Source organism: Nelumbo nucifera, chromosome 1 (genome assembly GCF_055504915.1).
Source record: "Nelumbo nucifera cultivar China Antique chromosome 1, China Antique-T2T, whole genome shotgun sequence".
In the NCBI taxonomy this organism is placed as follows: domain Eukaryota; kingdom Viridiplantae; phylum Streptophyta; class Magnoliopsida; order Proteales; family Nelumbonaceae; genus Nelumbo; species Nelumbo nucifera.
The window spans coordinates 43,072,811-43,086,063 of NC_142649.1; positions in this window are offsets into that span (position 1 = coordinate 43,072,811).

Sequence of the window (13,253 nt, forward strand, 5' to 3'; positions counted from 1 at the left end):
TAGCCATGATTCAAGGTTTAAATCTCTTCAAACCTGGTGATTGGTAAAAAACTATTGACTTAATCAAAAACCACCCAGCCTAGGTGGCTGAACCATTGACCCATTCGACTCGGTGATCGAGTCATAGGTTGCACACTAAAGTGTAGGCAAACTTCCATCTTTGTTTGATTTCCTCATTTCTACCAAGATTCTTTGATTTTCATCATTAATGCACCTAACATGATTTAAATCTCTATCTTTCCTTTCTTTTAGTTTTGCTACTTTATACATTCCTTTCTTTGATTTCATTCACTTTCTTTTTAACTTCATTTTTTATAATTTTATATTTTTCTCAATTTTTTACATTTCTCAGTTATTTTTTTCTATTATTTTATATTTTTTATTTACTATCATTGCAAATTGACATTTTCATTATTATTTTCTTATGATTATTCCAGTCAAACAAATGTTCAGATAAAAAATGCCATTTTACACTTCCATATAAGAGAATTAATAATAAGTAAAGAAATTGTAAATAGAGTGGGTGTCTTAATAATATTCAAACTATAGGGTACGTCTTACTAAAATACATGAAACTAATGAGAGAAAACAAAACTACCCAAGCACCCCTCTACCCCATTAGTCCATGGAATATATGTAATAATGCTCCCAAGAGAAATGTCTAGTCAAGTTAATCAAACAACATTGTCCCTTGTTTGGTAGCTAGCCAATCTGCCACCTGATTCCCTTCCCTCCAGATGTGAATATTTTATATGTAGACTATGACTGCTTGATTCTTTCTACACACCTTGAGAATGCAATCACATCTCCAAGGTGGGGCTTCACAACTTGTTACATAGCCAATTGTAGTCTTCGAGTCTCCTTCAGTCCAAATCCAATATCTTGTGTTGTCGATCTCCTAGTAGTTTATGAGCCTAAGAGCCACCCAAGCCTCTACATTGATGAAAATGATGTGCCAAGGTTACTTGCATATACCGCTGCCAAGATCTTTCCTTTACAGCCCCTAGTGATAAATCCATGTATCATAGCTTTTCCCCCAATAGTTGAAGTTCCATGTTTCCCCCAATAGTTGATCTTTGTTTTGTTTTAGCAACCAACCTATAGTTTTTGGATTCAAGAATAGAGCTTGTGGTTCTTCTATAAGCAAATTAAAACATGTTATATATTTGATTGTTGCACACCAAGTGTTCAATGGAAAGCTAAGGATTGAAAGTTCATTCTAATTTGGCATAAGTTTGTGGTTTCTAGCAAGTGGTGCAACAAAACCTAACTTCCACATTTTGAAATTGAAACAAGAGTGAGTTAACTATGAGTTAAAGCATCTCACATAACTCACCCAACTTATTGGAAGACGAATATTATCTATCTACAACATTTACTCCACATATTAGACATGCATCATCCCACATAACACATGGATGGCTTGTTCCACGATATCATACACACCTTGGCTGATTATAACAAACAAGCAGTGTTATCACATATATATGCAACAACCCCAAAACTATTTGACACCTCTTCCAATCATGTAAAAGAGAAAAAATACTTAACATCGATCCTTTTCCTCTCTAAAACTAAATTGACTACCAACAATAGCTTGGCCCTTGCAAGGAAACTAAAGCTCGATCAATATGCGTATGTTGAAGTCGATGGTCAGTCTAGAGGCAACTTTCTTTTATCAAAACTTCTGAAATCTGATTAGTCAAGATATCTTCAACATGGTGCTTCATTTTTTCAACTCTAATTATATACCAACATTGTATTAATCTCCAAAAATCAAACTCCAATAGATCCTTCTAGCTACAAATCAATCAGCCTTTGTATTGTGGTTTACAAGATCACTTCCAAGTGGATGGTTTGTGGCTACAACCAATTCTTCAAGAGCTCATTTCCCCCTTTCAATTTGGTTTCCTAAAGTACAGACAAATAATAGACAATGTTCTATTAGACTCCGCTTGGTTTGTGGGATGGGGATGAGAAAAAGGGAATATTTCAAAAATATTCCTTTTTCTCTCATTTGTTTTGAGTGAAATAGAGGGATGGGATGAGAAAAATGTGGGATGTCAGATCCCAAAATCGTGGATTTGGGGTCGCACCAAAACTGTGTGACCCCGGTGGAAAAATTTGAGAAATCACTGTTATAGGTACCAGTGACGTTGAATAGAGGAGGGAGAGAACTAGTGCCTTCCCCGTTACCATCGGCGATCTGTGCGAGGGGTAGAGGAGGCAGCGGTGGCAAGAAAACCAGTGCGAGGGGCAGCGGCGGCGGCACCCCCTCTCAGCCACTCCCTTCCTCCCTCTCTCTCTTCTTCTTCTTACATTCGTCGTCTAGTACCTCCCCTTCCCCATTCGAACCTAGAAGCAAAGCAGCAGCGGCGACACCCCCTCTCAGCCACTCCCTTCCATTGTTTGGTTTTATAGACATGTTCAAGAACTTGAAACTGAGGAGTAGAGGAAAATCAGATGGGAAGTTACCGTTCATGGCATTGTTAGAGATGTCCATGTACTGTAACGAGCGAAGGTTGGTGATAGGCTTGGCGCTCCCTGAAATATTACAACTTGAGAGGTCGAGGGATGTGAGCTTCTCCAACCCAGAAGGCAAAACTTTGAGATTGTTATGCAACAGTTTGAGTACTTCCAGGCTCAAGAATTCCAAAAGATGCACTTTGGTGAACCTGTTGTGCGAGAGATTGAGCTTCTGAATCGACGACAAAGAGGAACCTAAAGCGTTTCTCAACATGGGCTCAAAACCAATACTGCCTCCGAGTCGATTCATCATGAGATTGACTTCAACAAGGCTCGGCATAGACCAAAACCTAGATGGAACAGACCCTTTCAATGAATTGTCGGAGAGATCAATATATTGCAACTGCATCACATTCCGAAGGAAATTCCATAAAACAGATCATTCAGATTTCTCGAGGGAAGCCTTATTTCCTTAATTGGAGGATTCAAGCAATCCTCATCTCCAGATTCCAACAGTGAGACGTCAAATCTGGTTACGGAATGAAAGGCTTTTGAGATCAACTCCTTGTTAGTAGTATTGCAACTAGATTGCACGAAAACTACAAGAAGAGATAGAACGAGCACAACCTGGAAGAAGAGCTCCATTATAGAATCTTACTTGTTTAATTTCTTAGTATCGTTTCAAGTTTCAAAAGCCATGGATTTGCTTGCATAGGGAGAGAGAGAGAGAGAGAGAGAGAGAGTAGAGTAGACGAAGGCACGAAGCTTTTGCTCTTCCCACAAGAGCTGTACTTGTTGGTTGTTGCATATATTCCTTGAATATTTTTATATAATAGTAATTGACTAGAGAACTAGCGCTTTCCGCCGGCGAACTACTGTTTGTCTTGCTCTTGGTGAAACAGTGCTTTTCTCATTATTTTCCCATATATAAAACCAAACAAAGGAAGTGTGAATTTTTACACTTTCCCATTCCATCCCATCCCATCTTTTCCCATCCCACCCAAATCTTTCCACAAATCAAACAAAGCCTTAGTGAAAGAAACATTTCACTTGATGGGATCTCAAAGAAAAGGAAAGGATTGGATAGCTCTTAAGTTGGCCATGTCCAAAGCTTTTGGTAGAATGGGCTGGAATTTTCTTAAAGATGTCCTTTAGAGGATGATTTTTCCTAGCAAATGGTGTCAAATGATTTATCGATGTATTGTCACTCCTACATTATCAATTAAATTAATGGGATAAGTTCATGATCATTTAATTTCCATTTGCAAAGAGGTCTCCAACAAGGAGATACAATATCCTTATATTTGTTTACCACATGGATGGAAGTTCTTACTCAGCTTTTACAACAAGCAATTGATGGAAGTCAAATAGAAGGTGTTAAGTTTTGTTATGAAGGTACACCTATATCCATCTTCTGATTTACTAATGACAGCATATTATTTTGTAAAGCTAACATCAATTAGTTTAGAACTCTTTGCTAAATTCTAGAAAGAGTTCAATCTATTCAGGTGAAAATAAATAAACCATGGAAAGTCAAGTACCATATATAGTAGAAATGTGCTAAAGCACCATCAAGAAATTTTCTCACAAATTTTACAAATAAGAAAGCCTTTGAAGGGCACAAGGTATCTAGGCTCTAAAATGGGTGTGAATTCTTGAACAAGGAACTATTAGATTTAGTCTTATTGCATGGAGTTATAAACTACTCTCCTAAGTAGGGGTGAGCATTCAGTTTATTTGGTTAAAAACCGAACCGAATAAATCAAAATTTTAAAAATCAAACTAAAAAAATAAAAACCGAATCAAAACCAAAATTTAGAAAAATCAAAATAACCAAAACTGAAAATTTTGATTCGGTTTTCAGTTAAAGCCGAATTTTAATAATATATACTCTATTATATATATATTATAACATATAATATATATTATATATTATAAAATATATATTATGAAATCAAATTTCAGTATATTATATATGAATATATAAATATATAATATAGTATATATTATATGTTACATAATATTACATATAATAATAAAAAATTTGGTTAATTCAGTTAACTCAAATTCTAATTCTAAAAACCAAAACCGAAAATCGAATTAGTCAAAAACCAAATTAACCGAATCGATTTAACCAAAAACCAAAAAAAAACAAACCGAAATTTTTGGTTCATTTTTTTTGGTTTTAACCGAATAGTTCTCACCCCTAGTCCTAAGAAGGCAAGACTACACTTGTCAAATCAGTTATGCAATCCATCCCCCTTTTACTTTTTGAGTACAACAATCTTGCCTAACAATGTTAAATCTCAAATTAAAAAGTCAACAAGGAACTTTTGGTGGCAAAGTAATAAACATAATTCCAATCATACAATTTCTTGGAACAAAAGTTTTTTCTTCCAAAAGATATTGGTAGGTTGGGATTTAGGAGTTTGCGAATGAATCATAACATGTTCGGTAAACAATTATGGAGATTTCTTTCTCATCCTAGTTGGTTGTGGAGCAAATTATAAAACAGAAATATTTCCCCAACAACAACCCTTTCTTGGCCAAGGTATCTCAAAGAAGTTCTCTATGAGGGAAGAAAGTTCACAAGCTACTATCAGAATTGAAGCCTAATCTATTATAGTTGGTTAAGGATGGTACTTCTATTCATGCATCTCATGACCTTTGGATCCCATCAACTAGTGGCTGTCTTCCTCAACTAAACCATCCTCTACCTAACAACTTCAAGCAGCTAAAAGTTGTAGGTCTACTTCACCATGACAGATCGTATGTGGAATCTAGATCGTTTGCAATTTCAAGCATCATCAATGAGTCATATTTTTGCAATTACTCCACATACAGAGTTGAATTCAAATAAGCATTGTGAAAATGCAACAAAACAGAGGTATACATAGTAAAGTTAGCCTATAGAACATTTCTTAACTCCTTGCCATCCTCATCTTAACCACATTTGAATTGGAACCAATTTTGGATGCTCAAGATACCTTACAAATTTCAGATCCTAACATGGAAGGCTTTATGGGATAGACTTCTAACAAAGAATAAATGCACCAGGTGGCTGGCAACACCAGACCATTGTTGTTGTCTATGTGAACCGTAGCAAGAGACTTTCATCCATTTAAGTGTCCATTTGCCAGGGCAGTTTGGTGCCAGGCACAAACAGGCCTTAACCCAGAGTTATTGCGACCTAAGCCCCAACATCAAACAATACAAGACTGGCTCAATCACCTTAAAATATCATTGAACAAACAAGAAATAGATAGGTTGTTTGGTAGGTTTTGCATTCTTTTATACCTCATTTTGGAGGCAAAAAATTAAAAAAGAAACCTTTGAGATCATTCAACCATCACATTTAAATGTTATTAAAAAGGTTGCAATCTATCTCCCTGATGAAAACATGCAAGCACATTCAAATCAGCCAACCATGTCATGTTTTAATTTACATTAGTGGTGTTGGGACACGTTGGCCTTACCCAAGAGGGAGGTGAATTGGGTAGCTTAAAATTTTAAACTCTTGATTTAGTTAAGCTTAAAACCTTCCCCAAAATTGAAGCTAAGCCTTCTTGTTAGTTTGAAATAAGATGTGGATCCAACAGTTGATCAAGAGTGTGTTTCAATGGTTAACCTTACTATTGAGTGTACATCCACAACTTCAAAACAAATAAACAATATAACAACTAAGGCTATAGAGGTTAGTAGTTAAACAAGTATATAACAATAAACACAAAGAACTGCTTGAAAGTAAATAAGAGTTGAAATTAAATATAATAGGGAAATAAACAAGCCGCTATAAGGTTATTGTTGACCCTATATGTTTTGATGATAATAAACACATTGAGATTACTAATCAAAAATCTAAGTGTGTAGAAATCTTTAGTAAGCTTCTCTGGGATAAATGAGTTTTGAAACTAGAATACTATAAATGATGAAGTGGAAGCTCTACTAGCTTGGCTACTTATGCTACAAAGATCACCTACACTATCCTCATCATCTCTTTAGTTGAGGAAGCTCCAAGCATATCAAGTATCAAGGCTAATGAAGAACTTAATGGCTTTAGAGCTGGTCAAGAACAATCTATTACTACATACCAACAAGGAGAAGACTACATCAAGTTGTACAAAATTGTTTTATTTTTAGGGTCTTGATGTAATCAGTTATATGGTGCACTCTATAGATGCTCAACAAGACAAAACTAATTCAGTCTACCTTAGAAACCATAATCCTTATTGGATTTGGTTCCATTGATTTCCTAAGCTTGAACAAGTGATAAAAATCAGGAAAATATATGTTGAATGTTGATAGAAAAGTTTCTAAGCCTTTGAACTTAATTTTCTGAGGTTTCTAGGTGTTGGGTTGTCTGTTAGGCAAATTGGTCCTGACTGTGAAAAGTAGTCGACTACCCAAAAAGATGTGTTGACTAATTGTGGCAATCAAGGCATGCATAGCCAGGACTATGAAGATTAGTTGATTACCCCAAAAGGATGTGTCGACTAACTATGATAGCCAAGTCATGCAAAATACCTTGTTTGAGCAGATGTGTCGACTACTTAGGAATGTACAATCGACCACTTAGACAGGCTGAGTTCAAAGCTTACCAGTCCTCTCTTCGTATTGTAGTTAACTAACAAATTGCATAGTCAACTACTATGAAGAAAATTGACTGTTTAAAGGCTCCGAAGACTACTACTATTATTGGAAAGCTTCTATCGTGCTAGGAAATTTTGAATCATTAGTAAAGAGAGTAAAATCCCTTCAATGGATAAAAATGGTTGTAGACACCCCATTTTTGTGCTCTTCAGTATTTCCGCAATACTTTGAGCTTCAAGCATGCCTCAGCTAACCTCTAAGCAGGCCCGGGGGCATTCTTCAATTTTTTACAAAAATTTTGGAACCGACTCTGATTGTCCAATTGAAGTCATCTTCATCTTGAACCTCATCTCAAATCAAATAAGAAATCCAAAACCAAAAGCAAAGGTACATATAGCCTAAAAATCCAAATCCAACGACACAAAGATCACCTGAATCTAACACCATTTACCCCTTTCATCTTAAGACTTGAAGTCGAAACCAATTTTGATCTTCCAACCGGAGTCATTTTGATCCTGAACCTCATTTCATGTCAAATCATAAATCTAAAACCATAGGTATGTAAGCACAAAAGTCCAAATCTGACAATACCAAGATCACCCGAATCCGACTCTATTTACCCCTTCATCTTAAGACCCGAAGATGGAACTGATTTTGATCGTCCAATCAGAGTCATTTTGATCCTGAATCTCATTTCATGTCAAATCAGAAATCCTAAACCATAGATACGTAGAGCCCAAAAATCTAAATCCAATGACCTCAAGATCGCCCAAATCCCACACCGTTTACCCCTTCATCTCAAGACCTGAAGCCAAAACCGATTTCAATCGTCTGATCGGAGTTGTTTTGATCCTAAACCTCATTTCATGTCAAATTAGAAACCCAACACATTAGATATGTAGACCCGAAAATTACAAACCCCACGACACCAAGATCACCCGAATCTAATACTATTTACCCTTTCTTCTCAAGACCTGAAGCCGGAGCTGATTCCAGTCACCCAATCGGGGTCATTTTGATCTTAAACCTCATCTCACGTAAGAATAGAAATATGAGACCATAGGTACATAAACCCCAAATTTCCAAACCTGACGACACCAAGATCACCTGAATTTGACATTGTTTACCCCTTCATCTTAAGACCAGAAGCCAAAGTTGATTCCGATTGTCTGATTAGGGTCATTTTGATCCTAAACCTCATCTAGCATCAAATCAGAAATCTGAGACTATAGGTACGTAAGCCCCGAAAATCCAAACCCGATGACACCAAGATCACCCAAATCCAACACTATTTATCCTTCATCTCAAGACCCGAAGCCGGAACCGATTCCGACCGTTCTATCATGATCATTTTTATCCTGAACCATATCCCACATAAAATATGAAATCCAACCTTGTCGATGGATATATCTCAAAATTCTGAGTCCAATGATACCAAAATCGTCCAATTCCAATACTATTAACCCCTCCATCTTGAGACCCGAAGCTAGACTTGATTTTGGCCCTCCGTTTGGAATCCTCTTCACTACAACTTCGAACCTTGAGACCCACATGACTAGATCTTTATCCCAGCCTCTAGAACCTTCTTAAAATTTAAAATTTAACCAGCTAAAGCATCTCCAATCAATCAAACCAATCACCTAAACTTGGAGTGTCCAATTTAGGTAAATTGGTGAAATTTTCCACTTACTTTCTTGATTCATTGAGAGAATCTCTCCCAAAACTGTCTTGACAGCCCCTTCACAAAATCAACTTCCCACCAAAAAGCGTTTAAACCTCAGCTATTGATCTTCCTAGTCTCCCTATATCAACCCTCCAATCCCTTCTAGAACTCTTCTTAGAAATTTATAAATACCCCAATTTTCTCACACACAAACACACAATGCTAGCTTAGGGAGAGCTAGAGAAATTACCCTACCTCCGCAAGGCATAGAAATGCCTTTACCATGTCTTAGATAATTCTTGTTTGAGAAGCCCTCCATATTCATCCTTAGTGAAGCTAAAAACCCATTCCACCTTTTCTAGTCATTCTAAGAAACCTTCACAACCCTTTGTGCTTCCAAGCTAATCAATAACTATTTTCATCCACTCAAAACATCCTAATGAAGGGATGAGAAATCCATTAAATGGATGGCCAAACCCTGCAGGAAGGTTGGGCAAAATTTCAAACATTTCTCTCTCTTCCATCTGGGAATCACATTCCCTATTTTAGAAAACTGCATTTTCAATAATCACTCTTGAAACAAAACTGGACCAGATCTGAAACCAATAGGAAGTGAAGGATATACCTGATATGAAGTAGAAGTAACTCCTAATGAAGGTGTGCACACCCAAGGAGAAGACCAAAACCCGCTTCCTCTGAATAAGACACATTGTGTGGTGAAGCACGATCAGTAGGATGGCTCTTCAACAAGAATCAGGATTCTTCAGCAAGAATCGAACAAGGGCTAGTGAGCACGACTTCAGATTGTTTCTTTAACCAAGGAACAATATCAAGAACCTTTCTTGATCAAGTCCACAAGTCGAGATCGAATTGGGTAAGGATGGCAAGAATATGAGAGAATTCTACAGATTGCTGTGTATAAAACTGAGGAATTCGCCCCCTATTTATAGTCTTCTTTGGATCAGCCTCCTAATCTAATTTGGAGAGAGTTTCTTGATCCAAATCTGATATTTGGATCTGGACTCTTAAATGGATAAGACTTATCTTATCCTTCAGCTTATCCTAATAAGATTATAAGTCAGATCTTTCCCCTTTTAATTAACTAATTTAAGGCAAGTTCGAATTGGGCTTTAGGTCCATTAAGTTTATGTGCTCACTTACTCCTTAACCTGCTGCCCAGTTGGCTTTCTTTGTATGATGTGGGACCCTTACTTTGTTCTACACATCAGCCACATGGGTTCAATCCAGCCTTTGTTACAAGGCCTGGCCGAATTCACTAAAGGAGACAGTGAACCCCTGAGTCCATCACCATGGGCTCTTAATGGTCCCAACATTTACACTAAATGGTTCTTGGATCCAGCCACCTTATGAAAACCCAAGAACTGTGGACAGATGCAAGATTAGCCCATCAGTGTCAACCTTGGCAAGATAAATCTCCCAGATCTATCCAACGGCTGTAAAGATTCTAAACTAACACGAGTCTTATAAGTGTCCAGTTTAAGGGTATTACATAGAAACATACCACAATGACATGAATCAATTATGTACTTTATTCATTTACAATAAATGTCAAAAGATACATCAATCTGATTGAAGCTAAGGGCATAATTGTCTAACACCTAAACCTTAGAAAATCATCACACCACAGCTCCCTAATGTTCCATTATATATATATTGCATGCACGCACGTGGCGAGAGGCGACACGTAGAGCGGACCCAACAAGAATGTGCGTGGAGCAGAGGCCGGCGTGAGATGTGGAGCCAATAGCGCGGCCATACGCGGCGGCCTCAGATGTCCGTGCCCTTAAGGTTGGACAACATCCTGGCCGTCCGCGTCCACCTACCTCCAGGCGGCCTCAAGTATAAATAGGAGTAACCCCCCAAGGTAAACATCTAGACTCTTTACTGTTAAGAACTTCCTTGCCTCCCTTGCGGCCCCGTTTGAGCATCCCAACCTTAGGCCTCATCCACCTCTCATCACACCCGTACTAACTTGACCATCAGAGTTTTTGTCTCGGGCTAACATTTGGGGCCTTTGACATTCTTTCTCTCCACAAGTATGACCTACCAGCCCTCGGCCCCGATGGACCTCGAACTTATTAGCTAATCCTCAGCTCGAAATTGGATTTACCTTGTTGTCCTTAGCCCATCCTAGGCAGCAACAATTGGTGCCGTTCGTGGGAACATTTCAAAGACTTCCCTCATCCGAAATTACACTCTAAAATCTTGTCTTAAAAAACTAACTCCTAAGCTTCAGCCGAGATGGAAAGGAACACTAGGAATGCTCAGAACATGGTCACGATGAACCAATACCAAGCCATCCTCGACCAGCTTGACAATCCCACACAGAGGTTGGATGACATGGGGCACCCGACAGGAGACCACCTTAGGGGTGACCACCCAGCTAGAAGCCTGGGGCACCATGGCGGACGAGTGTCTCCAGACCCGCTGGGCATCGGCCCAGTTGGATCCAATAGGTCTGACCCCTCAGAGTCCAACAACAGTCGACACACTAGTCAACCGCTGAGGACCTTCCAACCTCCAGCCAACAAGGGGATGAATCAGCATAGTCTCGCGATCACCACCGAGACCACGAACGCCACCACAAACGAGAGAGTCCCCAAGATGAAGGTGGGCGATCGGGCCACCACATCCCCCTTTCAAGGGCTAACGGCCAACGTCGTGCCTCTTCCTCTCTAGTCTCAGATCTCTGAGAACTCCTAACAAGCCAGAAAAGACCGAAATGTGCCCACATCGGAGTATTCGGGGAATAGGGCCAATCCGTTCTGCGACCGGGAGGACCAAAATGTGGGCCAGACCCTCATCAACCAGAAGCTTGTCAACTTGCAGGCGCAGCTCGACACTATCAAGGATGACCTCCACCAGGTTAAAAGAGAGCCGAGTCGATGCCTCGGCAAGCGGAAACCCATCGTCTAGGAAAATCGACACCTTCACCGTCGACATCACCTCAAAGTCCATCCCGCCACACTTCAAAGTTCCAACACTCGAGATGTACGATGGAACCTTCAACCCAAATGACCACCTAGAGAGTTTCAAGGCACTCATGCTACTCTATGGCTATTCCGACACCTTGAAGTGTTGAACTTTCCAGGTGACCTTCAAAGGGGCGGCTCACTAGAGGTTCTTCAGACTCCCCCCTCGATTCATCAACTCGTGGGAGTAGTTCACCAGTCTCTTCCTCACCCATTTCATCCGCAACTAGCGATGCCAAAAGAGCATCGTCTCACTTATGACTATGAGACATAAGTGCAGGGAGAGCTTGCGGTCCTACATCGATCGCTTCAAGAAGGAGGAGCTTGAGGTCCAGGACCTTGACTCCATGGTCTCCATGCACATAGCCATCAATGGCCTCCTACCGAGCTCGGCTCTCAAGTGCTCCGTTGCCAAGACCCCGCCCAAGTCCAAGGCGGAGTTTTTGAAGAAAGCTAGAAGTACATTGCCACCGAGGAGGCCTCGGCTGGTTACCCTTAGGAGGGAGAGAATGACCACCACCGCGGAGGCCTAGAGAAGAAGATAAGAAATGGAGACGGCCTTAACGGCAACAACATCAGCAAAGACAACAAGAATTCACCGGCCTAGGCCCTGGCTTATAACAAGTATACGCCACTTAACTCCACCTGAATGCAAATCCTAATGCAAGTAGGGAAGGAGGAGTATGTGAAGTGGCCTGAGAAAATGAAGAGGAACTACAAGAGGGGTAATCCACAAAAAATATTGTAAGTACCAACACGACACAGGCCACGACACTGAGGACTGCTACAAACTGAAGAATGAGATCAAGTCCCTCATCTGCCGCAGTCACCTGAAACAGTAAGTGAGTGGCGAGGCTGGCACCTAGTCCTCCTAGTAGCAACAACAATTAGCAGTTGTCATCGACGTCACTTTCAGGGGCTCGACCTCGACCCAAAAGGACTACGCTAGGAAGATGAACATCCAGGGTCTAGCTCCCAAGAAGCCAAAGTAGAGTGAAGCCCTCACCTTTACGGACGAGGACTTAAAGGGGATCTCAGTCCCCCATGACGACGTTCTAGTGGTGTCGGTCGTCATCGCAAATTTCATGGTGAAGAGGATATTGGTTAACAATGGCTCTTCAGCCGACATTCTCTTCTATGACGCCTTTGAGAAGATATAGCTGGCGCCCGAGCGCCTCTAGCCTGCCGACTTGCCACTCGTTGGCTTCTCCAGGAATGTTTTCAAACCAAAGGAAAGAACCACCCCACCAGTTACGGTAGGGACAGAACCTTGACAGGTGACGATGATGAATGAGTTCCTGGTCATGAAGATCGGCTCCCCTACAACTCTATCATCGGGCGACCAACCTTCCACGCACTCAAGGAAGCCATTCCCTACCAGTTACGGTAGGGACAGAACCTTGACACGATGTCGGAGTAGTCCGGGGTGATCAACAAACCGCCTGCCAATGCTATGTGGCAGCACTGAAGGGCAAGAACAAACAAGCACTACCGTTAGAGGGCCTTGACCTCAGGGAGGAACCAGCGAGCCAAGGCCAACC